The sequence below is a fragment of the Ahaetulla prasina genome, chromosome 3 (genome assembly GCF_028640845.1).
Source record: "Ahaetulla prasina isolate Xishuangbanna chromosome 3, ASM2864084v1, whole genome shotgun sequence".
NCBI lineage: Eukaryota > Metazoa > Chordata > Lepidosauria > Squamata > Colubridae > Ahaetulla > Ahaetulla prasina.
Genome location: NC_080541.1, coordinates 177,651,917 through 177,671,249, shown reverse-complemented (window position 1 = coordinate 177,671,249; position 19,333 = coordinate 177,651,917). Strand labels below are relative to the sequence as shown.

Genomic DNA, 19,333 nt, shown 5'->3' with positions numbered 1-19,333 from the left:
TGAAAAAAATAGGTACTGTTCTCCAGAGTGTGAGTTTTATTGGTATAAGTCTACTTATGGATTCATGAGGGAATATTTCTATCTTTCCATTATTAAGTATAATTGCAAATGCAGACTTACAGAATTAAGTAGGGTGAGTGGTAAATAACATTATTTCAACTATTCTAGCATTTGTGATCCACTTTAGCACTCAGATTAACAAAGTTGGAGGGGACTTTATAGGTCATCTAGTCCAACCCCCCACTCAAAGAGGATACCCTACACCATTTTGACAAATGGCAGTCCAATCTTTTCTTAAAAGTCTCAAGTGATGTAGCTCCTACAACTTCCGAAGGGAAGCTGTTCAATCAGAGATTGTTCTCACTGTCAGAAAGTTCCTCCTCATTTCCAGGTTGAATCTCTCCTTGTTCAGTTTCCATCCATTATTCCTTGTCTGGCCTTCAGGTGCTTTGGAAAATAGCTTGACCCCCTTCATCTCTGTGGAAGCCCCTCAAGTATTGGAAGACAGCTATCATATCTCCCCTGATCCTTCTCTTCACTAGACTAGCCATGCCCAGTTCATGTAACCGTTCTTCATATGTTTTGGTCTCCAGTCCCCTAATCATCCTGGTTGCTCTCCTCTGCACTTTTTCTAGAGTCTCAACATCTTTTTTATAGTGTGGTGCCAAAACTGGATGCAGTACTCTAGGTGTGGTCTTACTAGGTTTTATAGAGTGATATTAGTACCTCACTTGATCTTGATTGTATCCCTCTGTTAATGCAATTTAGGATTGCATTGGCGTTTTTAGCTGCCACTGCACACTGCTGGCTCATATTTAGCTGATTGTCCACTAAGACTCCAAGTGTTGTGTCTTGTCCGCTCTCACCGCAGCCGGGGTCTGCTTATCTGCTCCCGAACACGGAGGAATGTATGCCTCCCGGCCCCAGTTCTGGCTCCATGCCCAGACAAGCTGCAGAGGAGGGGGCACCTCCCGGTCCCAGCCCTGGCTCCATGCCCAAGCAGGCTGCAGAGGAGGGAGCATCCCCCGGCCCCAGCCCTGGCTCCATGCCCAGGCAAACGGAGCAGCTAGACCCCTCCCCCTCCTCCACAGCATGTGAGCCTGAGGAAAGTTTACTTCCAACAACAGCTGATTGGAGTGACCCTCGCATCAGAAGATTGGATAGGCGGAGGCAACAGAAGGAAGGGAGGGGCAGGCCTTAATGAGTGCTGAGTCATGGAGCCACACCCCATGGCCTATATAAAGGATCTGCTTTCTGGCAGTCTCTGAGTCAGGCAAAGTCGAACTTATCTTGCTGAAGTCACTTACTGGTCTCCTGCCTGCTCTGAGGACTTTGCTAGGACTTTGGGCAGAGCTGCAGAGGCAAGCCTGATTCGGATTTCCCTGACCCGGCCGTCAGCGGAGGAGTGGGACACGACATCAAGATCCCTTTCACAGTCTGGTTTCCCCCAGTTTATATGTGTGCTTTTGGGTTTTTTATACCTAAGTGTAAGACTTTACTTTTCTCTACATTGAATTTCATTTTGTTAGATAAGGCCCAATGTTCAAGTCTGTCAAGATCCCTCTTGATCTTGAGCCTATCTTCTAGGCAGTAGTGAAATCCAAATTCTTTTACTACCAGTTCTGTGGGTGTGGCTTGGTGGGCGTGGTGTGGCTTGGTGGGCATGGCATGGGAAGGATACTGTAAAATCTCCATTCCCATCCCCCTCTGGGGAAGGATATTGCAAAGTCTCAATTCCCACCCCACTCCAGGGGAAAGGATACTGTAAAATCCCCATTCCCTTCCCACTCCTGGAGGAAGGATACTGCAACATCCCCATCCCCACCCCACTCTGGGGCCAGCCAGAGGTGGTATTTGCCAGTTCTCCAAACTGCTCAAAATTTCCACTACCAGTTCTCCAGAACCTGTCAGAACTTGCTGGATTTCACTCCTGCTTCTAGGGTGTTAGCTATTCATGCCAGCTTAGTATCATCGGCAAATTTGGTGAGTTCCCCTTCTATTCCCTCATCTAAGTTGTTTATGAAGATATTGAAGAGTACTGGGCCTAAGATGGAACCTTGTGGCACCCCACTGCTTACTTCTCTCCATGTAGACTTAGACCCATTAAGGACTACTCATTGAGTATGATTTGTCAGCCAGTTGCAAATCCATCTGGTGGTGAAGCTATCTATCCCAATTTTTTCTAGCTTACGAAGAAGTAGGTTGTGGTCTACTTTGTTGAATGAATTGCTGAATTTAGTCACTATGTTGAAGAATGAAATAAGATTGGTTTGGCATGATCTGTTTTTAACAAATCCAGGCTGACTGCTAGTTATTACTTTACTTGTTTCTAGGTGTTGGCAGATCTATTTTTTTGTTATCTTTTTCAATATCTTCCCGGATATTGACGTTAGGCTAATTGGTCTGTAGTTTTCTGGGTCTGGTTTTTTCCCCCTTTTTTGAAGATGAGAACCACATCAGCTCTTTTCCAGTCCTCTGGTAGTTCCCCGGTGTTCCAGGATTTTTGAAAGATGTTGTGCAATGGTTCTGAGATGACATCTGCCAGCTCCTTTAGAACTCTGGGATGTAATCCCGGATTACAGTTTCATACTAGTTATATTTGACTCAATTTATATATGTGTAACAATCCTGTATGACACAACTGATTTATAAATTTGTGAATAAAAGAAATCATAAACAGCTCTTCAAAAAGAAGCTAATTCTAACAGAATTATTGCATAAGATTTTAACATGAAAAAATAATAATATGCCAAGAAAAAATGTTGTTGTTCTGCTTTGGATTGGGAATATTTTCAGTTTATTTTCCTAAATGTGTTTCCTGTAATGTGTTTATTTTTAATTCTTTCAAATGCTCCATGGGGTGCATTAGAGAAATGCAAGTTAAAGCAGGTGTGGGGAAATGAATTGGGCTCAAGGGCTACACTACATTAATTCCCCACTCCTCCCCAGGATAACCCAAAGGCTAGGTTAATTAATTGATTAATATGTTAGGAGTAAAGCTTTGTGAAAGGGAAGTTTCACCTTTTCTCTGTACTTATGTAATGGTGTGTGGAAATGAGCTGAGGGGAGAGGGGATTTTACTTAGGGAATGATCAGACAAGAGAGGGGAGCCCACAGCTGTATAAGGACAGAGAAAAAAACTCACCAGAATGCAAAAAGAGATGGTGGGAGGTTTGTACTTTCAGATCTGCAAGATTTTTTTACTATATATAGCCTTACAATAAAACAGAATTAGCTCATACCTGAGAAGGGCCGATGGCTTCATCCCTGTCTTAGTGTAAAAGCCTCCTTTTCTTCAATCAGGTGGAAGCTTTCCATTTGATTGATAAAACTACCAGAGAATTTAGGAAGATGGCCATGGCAGCTGCCATATGTCCTGTGCGTTTCCTCTTCAGTGGAGTTCAGAAGTGCAATCTTGATACGGGAAGAGAAAGATAATTTTTAGAGACTGCATAGTGTGGGTTTATAATCCTTGTTTTACTTTTTTGCAGTACTTTTTTGTCACTTTCTATACATTTCCTATGCTGGGACAATTTACAAGGCATAAAGAAGACTAGATTAAAATTGTCTCTCTCCCCCTGTTTTAAGCATGCTTTCTCTCATGCATGTTCCAAATATGCTGAGCGGTTTGTGCTTTGCATAAAGCAGACATTACTGATTTCCTAGAATCAGCTATTTGCACTGCCCTGCACTGTCCTTGAAACATAAAAGAAAGCTATCATAGAGTCTCGTTCAGCATGAGGATTTGCTTTTGCAATGGAGAAGAAGGTGGAAATTGTCATTCGTGCATGGAGACCTTGGCACATTCAAAAGGATTTTTTCAGTTTTAACTTTTGGTTAAAGTATCCTTTGGTTGAGTTGCTGTTCTGGAAGCACCTTCTGTTGTAACTGTGTGTGTATGTAGCTATTGGACTCCTAAATCTATATGATAGTGCCAGATGCAGGTTAAAATTTTAAGTGTCTAGCTATTTTCCTGTTGACATTTATCTGTCAGTGGCGCCATTGCTAGTATCCAAAGTTAAAAATTGAGAAGTGGTGGCTCAATGCTGTATGACATATGGAAATGTTACCATAGTGGTTCTTTATTACTATGTCTCAGATGTGCTAGATTTCCCTGGAGATAGTTACATGCTGCGTAGTCTCCTGCTCTTTTTAAGACCCTAAAGGTACATGCCAGGACTTCCCATAAATCATCAGATAAAAAGAACGTTGCTTGTTTTTCATCAGTATGATGTTCTTTAAAGTGAGAGGAATAAAATACTGATCTTTTTGTGCTATTGTTGAATTAATTTTTATGGAAAATTGTGGTTTAGATATTTGTCTCTTTGGGGAACAGATTTGCTCTTCATATAAAGTACTTATTAGTAGTAAAGTACATAAATGCATGCAGTGTTTCTTGTTTTCTTTCTAAAGCGAATTCTTGCTTATAGACGTTATTGCTGCAGAGGGACTTACTGGAGTTAGTAAGCTTATGCTTAAGCATGACTGCAAATAAAGAGATGGTTTGTTTCTTTCTTGAATATAAATCAAGGCTATGAGCGCAAATCTTTATTATTGCTATAACAAAATGAGTGTGTGCATGTGTGTTTATATAAACCAAATTGACTTTGGGATACATGTAAGTATGTTATTATAGGATGAGAAATGATTTTTGCTGTGAATAATTATAGTGAAACATTGAAAAATTACCATCACTGCAGATACAGATGCTTACAGAATTCATAAAAATATTTACTTCTTTATAGAAAGTGAAAGTATGTATAAGCTACATATCTGATTTTTATATTCCTCTAAGGGTTCTTTTTTCCAATAATTTTATTAAAGATTATATTATACAAGTAAAACTAATGCAGCTACAGAATATAACAAATACAGTTTGTATTTGTACTTTTTTTTAAAGAAGGAGACTGCAGAAAAAGAAAAAGAGAAACTTCTCCTTCATCCCCAGTTTGTTTATTTGGTTTGTTTGTTTAAAAAAAGTTATATAGCTATCCAACTCACTCTCAGTGGCTTACACAGCTAAAAACCCAATATAAAAACAACGAAAAACAATAGCCTCCCACTCCCATGGTGACAACAGCAGTCATTCAAATAACCTTTCTCTTGAGAAAGGTTATTCTCAACCTTTCTTCACCCTAGTTCCCTTTAAATACTTTTTGTGGCCACGGACTCTGGCCACGGACCCCCAAGATTTAACTCAAGATTTCAATCATAACATTTCTTCAAGCCTTTGCAGACCCCCTGTGATGACATTGCAGTTTCTCCAGTGGTCTATGTACCACTGGTTGAGAATCACTGAAATAACCCATTTCATGGGACCCATTCCATTCTGGGTTCCCCTGGACATTGGCAAAACCAGGTCATCAAGGCCTTGCAAAAAAGTGTCCGGGCCGGAGGGAGGCAATTTTATCTTTGTGGAGCTAATGTTCCACAGGAAAGGAGCCACTATGAGAAGGCCCACTAAGTCATAACCTTAGGAGAGGGGACCCATAACATTAGCTACATCCCCGCTTTTGTGGGTCAGGAAAAGACGGTCCTTCAAATAATTTGGCCCCAAGCCATGTAGAGCTATAAAGGTGACAACCAGCACCTTGAATTGCATCTGGAAGCAAATTGGCAGCCAATGCAAGTCCCACAGGAGAGATTACACAGGTGCACATATAGGTCTGCACAAAACCATGTGGGCCGCTGCATTTGAACCAATTGAAGTTTCCAGATACTTTTCAAGGGCAGCCTCATATAGAACTCATTGCAATAGTCAAGGCAGGAAGTCACTAGGACATGACTGACTGTAAACAAGCATTGTTGATCCAGGAAGGGTGTAACTAGTGCACAACCCACAGTTGTTCAAAGGCCCTCCTGGCCGCGATTGCCACTCGCACCTCAAGCAGCAGTTGTGCATCCAGCAGTACCTCCAGATTATGCACTGGGTATGGCTGAGCCAACCAAGACCAGAGGTGGCAATTCTCTATGGACCAAAGAACCAGAGCTATTTTAATCTTGTCAGGGTTCAGTTTCAGCCCGTTGTTTCCCATCCAGACCTTACCAACCTCCAAGCATTGGGTGAGGAAGGTCATGGAATCACCATGGGCCAAGACATATAGCTGAATGTCATCAGCAAATTGATAATATCTCAGTTCATGGTGGTGGATGATTTCATCCAGTGGAGAAAATACTAAGCCCTGCAGGACCCTTGAAAGCTGTGGACAAGGGGCAGACCTCTCTCTTTCTATCAACAGCAAGTCAAAGCAACCACAGAGGAAGGAAGTGAACCAGGACAAAACAGAGTCCCCCCCCCCTTCCCACTCCCCAAGGCTGCTCCAGAAGGGTATCATTTCAATGGGATCAAAGACTGCCAATAGGTCAAGTAGAGCAAGAATGGATGAATTACACTCATTTCACTTCTTTTCTTCATCCATTCATCCCCAGTTACCAGCTTATCACTGATATGGCTAAATGTATTGAACATGAACAAAGCCTACATCTTCCAATATTAAAATGAATTGATATAGATTTCATCAGCTTCCATGAAGTAGGTCTACAGAGACATTATTTAGACACTTGATTATTTCATGTCAGGAAGCAATTTGTCCTATCTCTAGCCCAATAAATTGGAAAAAGTGGTATAGAAACTTTCCTTTAGGATGTGAACTAATTTCTTTTGTTAAAAAAAAAAAACCACCCTGATTTGCTTATCCTTAGTATAATTTTGAAAGTAAGATTTTAACAATAATAGAAAAACTAATTTTGAAGACAAGTCATAAGTAGCGCATTAAAAGCCTGTCATAACTTTGACCAGTCGTAACATGTCTCCCTGTAGTTCAGTGAATTAGAGAGGTGCTATCTGAACTGCTTCAGAATACTATATGGATAACCTGGACTTTAAACATGCTTTAGCCCCTGTTACATTTACTTAAGGTAGTGAATATAATGCTCTTTCCCATTTTTTTCTGGAGGTGGGTTGGGCTAAGAGGAATTGCTTGACCCAAAATCACCTAGCTGGCTTCCCAGAGGTATGACTTGAACTCATGTTCTCTTATCCAGTGTCTTAACCAGTAGATCAAACTGGCTAAGGGTTTTTTAAGATTCATCCTCACCTCCATTTATTATAATAATAATAATAATAATAATAATAATAATAATAATAATAATAATAATAATAATAATAATAATAATAATAATAATAATAATAATAATATTTTAATTTGTATATCGCCCTTCTCCCGAAGGACTCAGGGCGGTGAACAGCCAAAATAAAATACAAAAGGAACAATACATACAATACTAAGAACCTGAAGATCAGGTTCTTTGAAAGCTGAAGAACCTGAAGATCAATGAAGTGGAGCAATATGATAAGAGGACAACAACTTACTCTTCTTGTGATAAAATCAATAAGTCAGGGTTCTGAGGTTCTTATGAACTTGGGAAACTAGATTTACAACTGGGCTAATGGTATAAGCCAGGGGTGTCAAACTGGCAGCCCACAGGCTGGATGTATCACGGGCAGACCACGACAACCCCAGCTCCGTGAAGTGAGAAAATCACAAAATGTCATGTGACATCACAAGTTTGACACCCATGGTATAAGCCATTACTTTTAATTTAACATGTTATATAAAATTTGATAATAATTATTTGTACATATAATAAATGATTGTTAAACAAATCCTAATTTAACATGATCATCAAATTCAAATTTGGTATAGTAATGATCTATGAAGGAAAAGCCACATATCAGACTATATAATATTCCAGATATAAAGGGATTAAGCTAATTTTGTTTTGAAAATTAATGTAAATGCTTCATAAGTTAGGTTCTGGATAAATCGTCAAATGAAAGTTTGGCATTTTATTGTTAACTCCCAAGCAGCTAATATTTGACTTTCTGTAATAAAGATTAATTTTGTTTTCTTTTGAGAAAATAGCTTTATATAGAATTTTTTTAATGTCCATAGTTTATAGATGTTGTCAATAGGCACCTCCATTATATAAATCTGAATTTCTTTGCCACACTAGTAGTACATACAGTTTTTTTCACTTTTGTTTGTTTTGGATTCTTTCAGCTCCTTTATTTTATTTATTTAAGAATGTATAACTTTCCTGTTGTACAATGCTTAGAATGGTTTTCATATTCTAAAATCTCCTACAATAAAATCTCAAACCAGTCATCAGAACTATTAAAAGCAGATTAAAGTAATGTTGAAGATTAGAGAAGCCTACCTCCTATGGTGAAAGAAAGTTCTACATTTCTTTTACATGTTAGTAACAAACTGTATTTCAGAACTTTATCTGAAAGAGTGTTTAACATCCTCTCTAAGAATCTTTTCTATCCTACAGCCATTCTTTACAACTTTTATTGTCCAAAGAGCTTAGGAAATGGGAAAAACATATTCTCTTGAATTTCTGCATGGCAAGACCTCTTCATGTGAAGCAGCTGATTCAAAAGTAATTGGCAGCACACTGTGCTTTCCTACTGACCAGGTTTTCCCCTCTGCATGCAGAATTGCTTCTCTGTGTACAGTTGGCCCTTGGCTAAATTATGCTGCCTTTCATCATCCTTCCGAACAAATAATGTTTGAAAAACATGACTTTCTAATATGAAGCCTTTTTATTTAGCATTACTCGGTTTAGACTCACATGGCGAGGTATGCCCATATACTGCAGTATGAATATATAAATAGTACTGCCATGTATTTGCTGTTTGCCTGTCTCAAATGCACATTTTCTTCTGCAGTCTCTTCATTATTTTTCTGTGTCTCATTAAAAGATTTTGTGATGTTTGAAATCATGCCTTCTGTTCCTGAGGGAAAGGAGCATAGCTATTGAGCAGTAAAATCTTATTTGTGCACTTCCGGACAGATAGGGATATTTCCTAAGTGTAGTTATTTCCTGAGCATTGCACACCTAGTTGGACATAACTCAACCTCTTGATCTATACCTTTTAAAATCAAACCAGCTTGACTTTTCCTAGCTTTTTAATTGGGTATAACCTACTTGGGAGTACCTATAAGGTTTCACGGTATTCAGAGAAGTAACATTCTTGAGAATGAGGACCTAAATGTGTATAAATAAACAGATGTAAATTGTGTAAAAAGTGTATAAATAAATACATGTAAACAGTGTTGGAAATCAAACCTTATGTACATTATTAGAAATAAATAATACTTCGGGTAAATCCTACAAACTAAATTGGATTGTAAATGAGTTATATAATAGCAAGCATTCCCAATTAAAGCCCCAAGTACATCAGAAATAGATTATATAGAGAAGGAAAGATAATGTTGACTCGGAAAATGTAATAAAGCAATAATTATGTGTGAAAGCCAAATAAATTTGCAGAATATTTTTTTTAAGAATGCTCGGCTTATTGCAGGGCACTAATAGAAAGTCAATTCTTTTATCATATTAACATATTACCTTTCTATTTGGAGGTCAGGAAACAATTATGAAGTTCTACCTTTATACAGCTGAATTGCAAATTACAGTTATTTTATTAACGTGTTTCCTTGTCAGATATAGTGCAAAAAATGAGGAGAGTGGTTAGAATATTCAAATCCACTCTCAATCATAGAAGTTCACCAAATTACTTTTGGCCACCCATTCCCTCTTTGCTGAATTTAGCGCATAAGGATAAGAAGAAGATTGGAGAGCTCAATACATTAATTTGACTATCTGGAAAAAAAGTCAGGATATAAACCTGACAAGCAAATACATAAAAAATATGCATTCCAGCTCACAACTTTATCAGGAGATACATAAAGAGGTTAGAACAGAAGGAAGAGAATTGACCATTTTACTGGGCATTCAATTCTAACAACCAAGTAGATGTATTACCATTCTAATTCATAATTTTAATAGGTTCTTAATATAATAAGGTCTTTAGGGAGCAGGTATCTTGCATAGCCTTCCTCAGCCATTAATGTGAGTCTGATATTTAAAGGAGATGTCATGCATTGGTAACAAATCATTTTCTTTTTCATTTTCTTCAAGAGATTTGAGGGTTAAAGGTTATGTAGAGCTAATTCACTATCTACTTTATTACTGTTCTTCTAGAAAAGCAGACAAAAACTTTACCTCTGGAGTAATGGTAACTGACAAAAGACACTATTTCTTAGGGATTCTATTTCAAGTTAATAAGAAGGAAAACCAGAATATGAGGGGAAAAAAATAAGCTAATTTTTACCTTACTAAAATTTCCTATAGACCAGTGATGACTAACCTTTTCTGGACCGAGTGCCAAAAGCATGTGTGCAAATGCACATGTGTGTGCGGGCGCCCATTGTGCATGTGTGCACAGCCCCATGCATGTGCCCTCCCCCCATGCATGCGTGTGGGGGCCCCACATGCCACACACCCCCAGCTCATGCATGCACAGCCCCTGCACACCCCTACTGCCTGCTCATGCGCATGTGGCCCCCCGCACACACCCCACCCTCTGTGCGGCAGAGACCCAAAGACTAGCTGGCCATCAGGAGGTGCGCACGCATACACAGCGATTCTGAACTGGGGCAATGGCTCGTGTGCCATCATAGAGGGCCCTGTGTGCCACCTGTGGCAGACGTGCCATAAGTTCGCCATCACGGCTCTAGACAATAACCTTTTGAATACACCCAGTGCTTGGTTTCCACTGTTTGCCTCAAAAAGGTACTCTGGTACAAGAGAGTAGGAGCAAGGTTGTTGATACTATCAAATGCTGTCCTGTTGGCCCAAGAGATAGCACGTCTATATTTCAGTTATTAAATAAACAACGAAACAGATTGAGATTTTTTTTAGTATAGTCTTGAACTGAATGTGTGCAAGATGAAGGACTCCCAGTTAAAACTTACTCTATCCCAACTGCTAAAAGTTATTTTTCTGGCTCATAAGGTTATAGAGTATTTATATTCTGCTTGGAGAAGTGTTGCTGTAGCCACTCATTTTGTACAAATATTAAACAATTTTGTTCCCATCCTTTTAGTTTTCAGTTGACATCAGATCTCCAGTATTATTCATATTGTACCTAAGTTAGAAATCCATCTTCTATTCTTTTTTTTATAAATCTTTTATATAAATAAGAAAGAATATGAGTTGGCTTAAATTCATTCTTCATCTTGCAGTTTGAATATTTACTTTGTCAAATACTTCTTGTCCAATAAATAATTGCAGTCTTTTTTACAGTGCAATATCTTTATTTTTAAAACAGCAAATTTTGAAAAGAGATTTTTTTTGTAGTCAAAAGTTAATTAAAATGATTGTGTTTTATCCATAATTCTCTTGGTTGAACTTAAGACAAGATTAAGATGAATTTAAGATGTAAAAATATAGGTTAGATCAGCGGTCCCCAATCTTTGCAGACTGTCAATCCGGCTTGTGGTAGGGCAGAGAGGGGAACCAAGCAGCGTGAGTGACAGGCCAATGCACATGGGTGCACACAGCTCAACTCATGCGAGTGGCGGGCTGACATACATGCTCAGGCACACACAGCTCAACTGCAAGTTGAGTTGCGTGTGTGTGTGCACCACCTTGCCACTTGCATGAGTCAAGCTACATGTGCGCCAGCCCACTGCTCAGGTGGCCGGTTGCAAATAGGCCATGGCTGGTAGTGGGCCATGGCCCAGGGGTTAGACAACAGAAATGACTTATTTGAGAAATTGTATTCTTATTTTCAATGTAAACTTGTACAATTTATTAATTAAATGCCAATATATTATTTTTTCTTTGTAGAGTCTCCCTCCCCCCCCCTCTCACACACACCTCTATCTTGATGAATTCAGTTCATCTGACTTCTCAAAGAAGTCTGTTAACTTTGCTTGGTTGAATGCCAACCCATTGCATAATGTACTTAAGTACAATGTGAATATACTCTGAAATCATAGTGGATGGATTATATACATAAGAACAGCACTTACCTTACATATGTAATTTATTCCATGAAGTTCACTTATTCATAGGTAAAGCACCAAATTAGCAAAACTAGAGTGGCTGGTGACATTGTTAATAATCATTACAGGAATCTGCAAGATAGATTCCAGACTCTGGCTACTGTGATGCTATTGAATTCAGAGTGTATTGAAATGGAAGAGTTTACGCAGCAGGATTCTAGTGTCTTCCAAACGTTATTCACAATGTGCAAATATAAATAGCTCTTAACTCAGTTTCCTTCTTGTAGTAAAGGATAGCCTACCATCTTTGTTGCTACCCAGCAGTTCAGTTTCCAAATCAAATGCACAACTGTTTTAAAGCTGAAAATAGTATAGAATTAACAGTGTCTTGTCTTTTTTTGTTTTCTCAACTCTCTCTCTCTCTCTTTTTTTGCAATCTGCAAGACAAGAATAAATAATGTAAAAATGTATTGGTGATGGCAAATCAAAATCCAGAACAGTGCATTGTTCAATGGACAAATCCTGGGAAATAATTTTTTTAAGGGACAATCACTTTAATTTGTATGTAAAGGAAGTCAGGAAGCTAGAGGTGATACTGGTTTTCAATTTCATCTTTATATTGGTGGGATTTTCTTTCTGGTCATGCAGTAGGACTAGCTAAAATACTTCTCTCTGCATTGACTATATTTTTAACAAGATGACAAAATTGTATTTCTCATCAGAAGGAAATAAAGAGAGGAGTTTCATTGAAGTTCACCTTATAAAAGCATCTCAGAGATTTATTTAGAAATCTGCTTTTTAAGAGTGGTGTAATAGATGATTTTAACAGAACTATTTTTCTCAGAATTGTAGAACTAGCAACTAGCTGTGGTTCAGTATTATCAGGAGTTCAAAGGCTCCCCCATCCTCAAATTAAAGCAATTTCATTTATTTCAATATATTTTCCTCTATTCCAAATAGATGCCACTTTCTTTCTTATAGTTTAAGATATTACAGTCACCGTGTATAATAAAACACATGTAAAAGATCTAGTATAGGAGCCTGTTCTATTATTACTTCAAAAAATTACAAATGATAACATACATATCAAGCAAAAAAATGTTCATTTATAAAGCACTTGTCAGCTTTGGAAGCCATATTAGGCCAGAAGCTTCCATGCTGCCACCTTCTCAAGTGTGGGAAAGTAGGAGGGGGGATTTAGTAGAGGGATTGTCTTTAGACATAATAGCATTCTTCCTGTCGGTCAAGGTCAGCCCAATCCTGCATCTGGAGGAGTGGTCAGAGTGCTGTCTCGAGATGGGATGGATGATGATTGGACCATGTGATTGACTGAGGAGTGAGGGGATGGCTTTAGGCGTTTTGGTTTACTGAGGGGAACCCAGACCTCTCAGATTTGGGTTTTCCCAGATATGCCAGTTTATCTATTCTAATAAATAAAACTTTGAAAAATGCTTGCTTCAGAGTTTTTACTTGGAGTTGGGGCTTTTCTGGAATGCTGACAGTACTTTTGTACTCTAAAATAGGCTAAATATTAGTGATCTTCCTTAAAGTCAATCTACGTGCTAAACAGGACTATCATGGATAGACCTAAAGTCTGTTTAGACTCTGTTTTATAGACAATATTTCATATAATTTTTAAAAAATCAGATTTGACCTTAGCTATCTCTAGTGTACTTTGTATGTGATTTACAGAACTAGTAACAAACATTTTTATTTAAATTGCCCAATTTTACAGTGGTATGTATATTTTTAGTTATATAGACTTTCCCAAGAAAAGTTATTAAGATGTGAATCCATATTCCAGGTACTTGAAGTTGATTTCCCAATATAACTGGGATTCCCTCATGGTCTTTTTATAAAGAATAAAGTATAATTGTGCATTTAAAAAGAAAATCTCAACAATTGCTGACTTGGGGAAATATTGTCACATAAACCTACCAAAGAAGCATAAAGTTTATTCTCTTTAAGATCAATTGTAAGATCAGTTTTAAATTCTCAAGGAGATTTAAAATTCACATTGAATAAAATATGCCTTAAATCTGTCCGGAGTTTCTTGTATTTATCTGTCATTAACTCTGAGATTGAAGGAACTTGGCATTCAGAAACAGTGCAGTGGCTTGTGGTTGCTGGATTTGCACAATCTTTTGTGTCATTAGGTTCATTACTTGGTTCAACTATGTACAATGTTTACCAGATTCTGTTGCTAGTCTCCTTGGGTCATGTATTGGAGCAATATGTTAGTGACCTCTTCAGAGATCAGTAGCCTGAAAAAATAAGCTTGCCTCCTGTGTAGGAGGAATTTACCTGTCAGATTTCTCCCTAGTGAGCTAGACTGGAATAATCTAGCACACAAATAGGACACAAAGATACAGGAACTTCTGGTTTATTGTAGAAAACTAAAAAAGCATATACTTTCAGGAACTGCAGCATATTAAATGTGAATGCCTTGATCATTGTTTAAATAATTGATCTTCTTTCTCCTACTCACTCCATGTTAACATCTAGAAGTAACTCTCGGGGTGGGGGGGGGAGTGTTTTCATCAGTTCCTTTTTTTGGTAATGGCCACATATAATGACAGCCTATTTATTTTTGAGAACCAGATCCCAGAGAGAAAAGCATTATTTCTGTACAAAACACAAAGTGTTGACTAAAGTTTAAAGTTTCTATATAGTTTAGATCCAGGCAATTTTTGATAACCCCTTTCCCCTTTCTTTACTGAAATCATCTAAAGAGGTTACCTGAGATGCCAGCAGCTTGACTTGTGTCAACTAGGGGCAATTGCCTGGGGTCTATGGAATATGTCTCATGACCTGGAAATGTGTTGAGGAGTAGAGATATTCCTGGTTGACTTTTAAAAGATATTAGAAAAACATTTTTAAAAATAGGACTGTAAAAGTTGATTATTTTAACTTTGATTTTAATATTTTTTTATTTTATTTTATTTTGTCACAACAGTATATACAATCATCAACATAAAAATAACCCATCATGAGAGAAAAAGTATATATAAGTAAAAGTATAAGTAAAAGTATGCATATAATACTATAATGAAGAGAACAATAGGACAGGAACGGTAGGCACTTTTGTGCTTTTATGCATGCCCCTTAGGAATGGGGTGAGATCAATAGTAGACAGTTTTTGGTTGAAGATTTTGGGGTTTTGAGTAGAGACTATAGAGTGTGTGTGTGTGTGTGTGTGTGTGTGTGTGTGTGTGTGTGTAGAGACTATAGAGTCAGAATATCCCAGTCTCCTTTTATGTTTTTTATTGTAAGCAATTGAGAACTTCAAATAAATCAATTCAATCGAAAGTTTAAAATGTATGGTTTTATTTTTATTTTATGTGACTTAAATTATCTCTTTATTTCTGTCAGTATTAAATTAGGTTCTTGATTTGAAGTTCTGTTATGACTGGTGAATTTGCAACTCAATAACTTCTCCCACAGGCCAAGGAGCTGGTTCATGCATCAAACTTACTCATACAAGAAATGAGGAATGACTGGGAGAAAATAACTGAAAAAACATGCAGTTTCACCTTCTCCTGTTTTATCCATAACAGATAGTGACATCATCTTTACTATTATGGTTCATGCTTTGGATTTGAACTTAAATGAAAGTTAATTGAAATTTGAAATACAAATCTGTTCTCAGAAAAGTAGACTCCCTCAAGTTGAGCTTGACTTCTGGTGATTGCACGCAACATCCATACAAAGTGGGTACAAGAATATGACAAATTAGAACCATAATAGTAAAGATAATTAGCTTTTTCAATAGCTTGTAGAAAATAACATTATTAAGTTCGATCTATGAGCCTTCCAAAAGAGATGATTCTAATTAAACCACTGAGGTGCTCTTGAAACTAGGTGATATTCTGTTTGATCCACATAAAAAGAAGAATATCTTTAAATCTATTAAAATTAGGGTTTGGGAATGACGTTAACATTGTGCACATGGACAGGTTGTAAACTAACTTGCTATTTTCATTTTTCTTGAAAGCTGAGCAATAATTATTCTATGAATGTGTGTTCCTTCCCAGGAAATGAAATATAATATTTTGGGTACTTATGTGTAATCCTGTTTTTTGTTTTGCTGATGGTCTGTTCTGAATTCTCTGTATATAAAAATCCAAAGGAAGTTTTTTTAAAAAATGGTTGATATAATGTGAATCACAGAGTGTGCTCATTACCAATGTGGATGCCGTCCTCACCAGGTCAAGATCCAGTTCAATGAATAATACATATAATCATTAAATGAGCTCTGCTTTTATCTGTATTGCCAATTCAGAAACCAATTGAAATTGTTTGCTGAACTTGGAAGACAAACCCAAGTATGTGCCTTATATTTATCTATAAAAGAAAGATGAGCTCATCTTAATTCCTTGAAATGGAATGGGATTAGACTGATGAGACATATAAAGTTGCTGTACTAATAACCAACTGCTTGCAAAGGGAGGTGAAAACATTTTAGTCTTTTTTTTTTGGTAATTTTATGTAGCAAACATCTGAAGAAAAGCAATGTATATGTTTGTATTTTGGAAGCATAAGTATTCACCTCCATTTTCTTTCCAGGCAGTAGGTTTTGCACTAGTTTTTCTCTTGACCTGGTATGTTTTCAGCTTTTCATATATTTTCTCTGCAATTTGATTATTTTGATTGTTTAAAGACAATTGTAAATTAGAATTCTAGGTTGAAATGTAAGTGCCCTGCAAGAATCCATTAAACTCCAGTTAATGCAATAATAGTCTCATTTTGCAAATAAACTCAAAGTTGGTAGCCTGCAAAATATTTTAATAGCATACTGACAGTGCATACTATAAATTGAAAATACATTTTGATAAAAACTTGACTAATTGTGTATATTATAGAAACAATTTGCTCTTCCATTCATTTCTTCTGGAATTATAAAGAAGAATCTACAGGGGAAAAGTTAGATGTTTTCTTTGGGCACTTGAAATTTTAAAGTGTATAAATTTTAACAAAAAATGATGTAACACATTGTTGTCCTTTAATAAGGATACCCCATTCCCAGATCTAGACATCCTAAATTATATATTATATGAAATATTTTACAATTAAACAAATATATTATTTTGCTTAATTCAAAAGGCAGTTGTAGTATTTGTGGTAAAAGTGAAATTGAATGCAGTCACACAGAGACACATAATAGAGCAAGAGCATTCATTAGTGAGTTATTGGATTCTTTGCCTGAAATGAAGACTACCTGAGGAAGAATTTCAAAGAGATCATACTGTAACAAATTCACTAATATAGGAGGGCTACAGGGCTCCTATTACAATTCTTAAAATTCTATACTCTAAATTCTAGCCCTTGACATTTAAATTTAGAAAGAAAAGAAAGTTTGTGTCAAATTCATTTTGTTGATCATCTTCAGCAAAGAGATTTGATACCAGATTTTGACTTTTTTGATCCTTGGTTGATCTAGAACATTACAGCAGAAATTCTGGAATACAATTACTTGTTCTGCCTTCAAAACAATTTTTTTAAAGAGTTCTGCTATTCTAAAAGGACATAATTACTAACCCAAAGGGTTTTTCTTTGAGGGAGATGGGCAGTACAGAAATGTGAAAAATAAGTAATAAAATAATGAAATAAAGTAAAATCATGTTGGATTACAGAAGAAGCCTGGGAGGCCAGGCACGTAGTTAACACTTTCAATGAATTTTTGTAACAATATTTATTTAAATTTTTTGGTTGCCTAACTCCAGTGGATTCTGGAGGATTCTTGCTCCCAAAAAGGGGGGGAAAATTTCAGTCACATTAAGTTCAGGCAGCCATGGTGGAGAGAAAGTTTATGAACACAAGTCTTGCTCATGTTTTTCAGATCTATCCACTGAATATTAAATCATTGTTTAGAATAATATACAGTATAATTAGCGGTAGTCCTCACTTAATAGTAATAATTTGGACCGGAGTTTTTGTCAGGAAATAATGTGGTTGTAATGGGTGACATCATGTGACCACATTGCTTAGCAACAGCAATTCTGGAAGTCCCTATTACCATTGCTAAATGTGGATAACAGATTGTTAAGTCTAAACCACACATGATCATGGCTTGTGACTTCCTGTCAGCTCCCAACAAAGAATGTCAGTGGGGGAAGCCAGCAGGAAGTTGCAAGTCCTAGGTGGCTTGCAAGTTTAGATAGTTCAATTGCAACTCTTTTCTCTGCTTTCTTTTTTCCTGGATACTTAAACAAGCTTTTAAATTGTTTCTAATCTACTGATTACTAACTATTTCTCCAAAGACCTTGCAGTGTGATGGCCTCAGTTCTGATTAATATCCAATATCCCTTTCTAGAACAGAAGAGAATAGAATTTTTTTATTGGCCAAGTGTGATTGGACACACAAGGAATTTTTCCTGGTGCATATGCTCTCAGAGTACATAAAAGAAAAGATATCTTCATCAAGGTACAACACTTACACTTAATGATAGTCATAAGGTACAAATTTAACACTTAATGATACAACACTTAATGATAATCATAGGCTACAATTAAGCAATCAGGAAACAATCAATATCAGCATAAATCGTAAGGATACAAGCAACAAAGTTACAGTGATAAGTGGGAGGAGATGGGTGATTGGAACGATGAGAAAATTAATAGTGCTGATTTAGTCAATAGTTTGACAGTGTTGAGGCAATTATTTGATGGCATTTGGGAAAAAACTGTTCTTGTGTCTAGTTGTTCTGGTGTGCAGTGCTCTATAGCGTCGTTTTGAGGGTAGGAGTTGAAACAGTTTATGACCAGGATGCAATATTCTAATTATAGCATTCAAATTACCTGCTGGTAAATAAAGTAATAAAAGTTTATTATTCCATGAACTTTTTAGTTGTATTTTTCTGATCCATTTTTTTCAATGCTCAGCTAAACTTGGGATTATGATCCTGTCATTTTAATACACTGCATCACATGAAAACATTTTTTAAAGAAAGGTATTTATACTGAATAAAAAGACTGGCTAGATTGACATTTCCTCCCTTCTCAGTCTGAGAATAGTTTGCAGAGTCAGCAAGTCATCACTGCTCAACTCTTTACAGAAAAGAGCAATCTCTCTCTCTCTCTGTCTCCCTCCCTCTCTCTCTCTCACACACACACACACAAACATACACACTCCCTCTCTCTTTTTTAATAGTATACAATTATTGGGGATTGGCATCACCAGGCGTTTGATTTTTTTTAAAGAAGCAAGTCGGTATTAAATGGTTTTTGTGTTTTACCACTTAACAAAGCAAAATAAGCCATGGATAGATGGCTATAGGCAGACATGAGAGCCAGTTTGATATAATTGTTAAGGCATCTGTACAGAAACTAGGAGAACGTGAGTTTCTTTCTTGGCATCTCTCTTGGTGTATCTCTTGGCATGAAGCCAGCTGTGTGACCATGAACCAGTCACTCTCTCTCAGCCCTAGCAAACAGGCAGTGGCAAACCACTTCTGAAAAACTTTGCCAAGATA

The 19,333-nt window shown here is 37.0% G+C and overlaps 1 protein-coding gene across 1 annotated transcript in view; it reads left to right on the top strand.

Annotated features, from left to right (window-relative positions):
- Positions 1-19,333, top strand: part of PTPRF (protein tyrosine phosphatase receptor type F) — a 609,016-nt gene that overhangs the window by 299,851 nt on the left and 289,832 nt on the right. The gene's annotated exons all lie outside the window — the stretch shown is intronic.